The sequence below is a fragment of the Fukomys damarensis genome, unplaced genomic scaffold (genome assembly GCF_012274545.1).
Source record: "Fukomys damarensis isolate Sample0158 unplaced genomic scaffold, DMR_v1.0_HiC HiC_scaffold_39, whole genome shotgun sequence".
Classification (NCBI taxonomy): Eukaryota; Metazoa; Chordata; class Mammalia; order Rodentia; family Bathyergidae; genus Fukomys; species Fukomys damarensis.
The window spans coordinates 99,631,770-99,635,054 of NW_022900951.1; positions in this window are offsets into that span (position 1 = coordinate 99,631,770).

Consider the following 3,285-nt stretch of genomic DNA (forward strand, 5'->3'; position numbering starts at 1 on the left):
AAAGTTGTAATATAGAGCGTGAGTGGGTTATATATCTCAGAATATAAATTCAATTATTTGAATGTAGAAAATCAAACATTACAATCCAAAGTTTTTTCACATCTTTCTTTAGAAACCAACATTTACACTTCATCTTAAAAAGGGGACTTAGTATGGGCTGGGGATTTAGCTCAGTGGCACTGCCCCTGCCTCACAAGTGCAAGGACCCGAGTTCGATCCCCGGTACCAAAATGAATAAATAAATACAATTTAAAAATGAGGACTTAGTTACAACTGATTTAATTAGAGCAAGAATGGAGGTGGTAATGGTGAAGCAGAGAATGCCCGATGGAATCCAAGAACACTTGAAATTAGAATTAAAAGGATCCACTTTTGCAAATGGGAAGAGGCTCAAGAAATGGAGTGAGAAGGGACAGGAAGGAGAGGGGATATAAAGAGTATTAAGATATGTTATGTATATAGATCAACTCCCTACAAGGAATGTAATAATTATGTACTGCAAACATGTACTAATACAAATAAAAAATTTTTAAAGAAAAAATTGCTCTTGTGTCACAAGTTAATGAGCTTTAAATCAGGCAAGCAGCCTTTTGGTTTATATATCATATATGTAGAACAAATTAGCTTCCTTGATTTCTGCAGGGGAAAAAACAGTCATCGGTTTTGAAAACCAGACTCCACTGAAAAATTGACCTTTCAGTCTACAAACATACCATTTAATTTATGAGAAGTAAACCCTTTTGAATTGTATTTACTCAGTTACTTTAATAAAGGTTAGGCCTTTCAAAAACAATTGTAAATGTGGCATTTAGTTTCTCATATTTTCTGAAGCATTACTTGAATCTTGGGATTTAAAAGAAACAACCAAGACAATAGTAATAAAGCAATGTTGGGGTTCTCCCCAGAGTGAAACAAAATGCACAGTTTAAAGATTAAAATAGCAGATTTAAAATTTTGCATTTTGAAGACTTACTAGCCTCATTGGATTACAGGAAATGTCATTAAATCTCCTTTGGGGAAAACATGGCCAATATATTCATTAATTCATTCACAAAGCAAAGCTTATTACTGATACACACTGGTATTAGTTACTGAAAGCTGATGATTATTAAAATGCAGAAGCACCATCGGATAAAGAAAAATACAGCAATTAAAACCCATGAGGTGAAATCTTACACTAAAATCCAAAAAGCTTTTATTTTGTTCATCTTTCTATACAAAAGAAATCACATGTGAAAGTTACTGTTAAACCATTATATTTTAAAATATTCAGCTTCTTACTAATTTGAGAAACATTTATCAGATGTCTACAGATTACACGGTATCAGCTTATAAAATGAGTTACACTTCAATTTGTCATTGTATGGAATTAAAAATATCTGAATGCAGCAAAATCTGTTTTTAAAATGCAGCTTATGACAGAAAGAATGTAGTCTTTAGAGACAGATACAACCAAGTTCCCATCCTGTCTCTGTTATTTTTCTAGCTGTGTAACTTTAAGCAATCTGGTCAGCCTCTCTGAATCACCATTGCCTTATTTTGAAATAAGACAAAAATTCCTGTCCAACTAAATTGTTAAGGCAATGATGTAAGTGAACAGCATAATGCTTAGGGTTCTTTATAATCTTTCCGTATGTTTTTGCAATACTGAAGGACTGAATGAGGGCCTTCACATAAAAGTACATCCTTAGCCCTTTTTTAAATGTTTTATGAGACAGGGTCTCACTAAGTTACTAAGTCTCTCAGGCTGGACTGGAAGTTGCAATCTTCCTGCCTAAGCCTCCCAAAGTGATGGGTCTACTGGCTTGTGCCATCACACGTGGCTTCTTTCCATACTTTTATAGAGTTATTAAACAAATCCACTCTGTGTGATTGAACTAAATAAAAAATTAAAACAGTTGAAATCCATAGAAAAATAAAGCCTCAGTAGTCATCTGAATTTCTTAATGTGTCCCTTTATTTTTATTCCTCTGGAAAACCATTTAAAACTGAAGGAGTTATCTATACCTGACTTTTCTTCAGAACCCAATGGCAAGAAGCCATGAACACCCAAGAGTTATATTCTGGAATGCTCACTGAAGGTCACTGCCTAAATTTGGTAAATTTCTTTCATTTCTGGGAAGACATCAGCGTTAGCCAATTAACATCTGCATGTAAAATCGTCCTGGGCCCATTTGGGGATAATTTTCTTAGAGTATGGGTAGGCTGTTTGAGGCTCAAACTTTCAATCTGTGTTGTCCAAGGTGTAACCTAAAACAAATATGGTAGAAAACTAGGCATTAAAACTGCCTTATGATTCCAGTATCTCTACCTTTGGGCTCTAGGTTTTGACTACTAGAAGAGCTCTGCTTATTGACAAATGTTTTGAGATAGCAGAGTACCATCAGCCTTTTTCTCCGGATTAGTGGTCACTAAACCTCCTGGCCACATTCAACCATGGGTACTGTTAGACTCCTCTAGACTGCTTTATTTCTCCATGGCATAAGTTGACCTTTCTGGACTTTATCCCATTTCTGCATAGATTTATGGTGTCTGCCAGCCTCCTCTATTTGGCTGCACTTAGCATTTATGTGTCTCCTAGCCAGGATCACTTCCAAATTCTGACAATCCCATCTTTGTTTCTCCTATATTCATATTTTTTAAAACTACTGCAATTCTAAAACACTTCCAAAGATTTTCAGAATAGAAATGATTTAAGAAATGTATTGTGGGGGTGGTAGTATGTTGGAAAGCCTACTTTTGGTCATCAAAAAAAGCATATTAAAGAAAGAGTTGGAGAATTTGGCCTACTAGAATTAACAGAGAATTAAATGTCTCAATATATTACTATCGGATTAATATTAATCTTATGATTTACTAATATGAAGGCAAGTAAGAAGAATAGTGTACTAAATTTTAAATCAACACAAATACCTAACTCACAAATTTTATTTTCTAAGAATTTATATGAATTTTTAAGACAGTAGTCATGAAAGATGGTTTAAACTATGTCCTGCTGCTTAGGCCTGATTCCATCCCCATATCTTCCATATGAGAGTCAGTGAGAAAAAGATATATTGCTCATTAGGAGACTGTTCCCAGAAAATTAACAGTAAGCAAGATGCTACACACTGGCCCTAAAGTAGCAGCAGAATCCCTTCACAATCATCTTCTGTGGGAATTTTTCCCTCAGTCTTCCCTCAGAGCACAGTGGACACTTGACTCACAAGCTCAATTCATTCATGAGGGCTGGTTATAACTCAAATTGGTCAATTGAAGGTTCAGGCCCCTCTACACAGTCTTCAG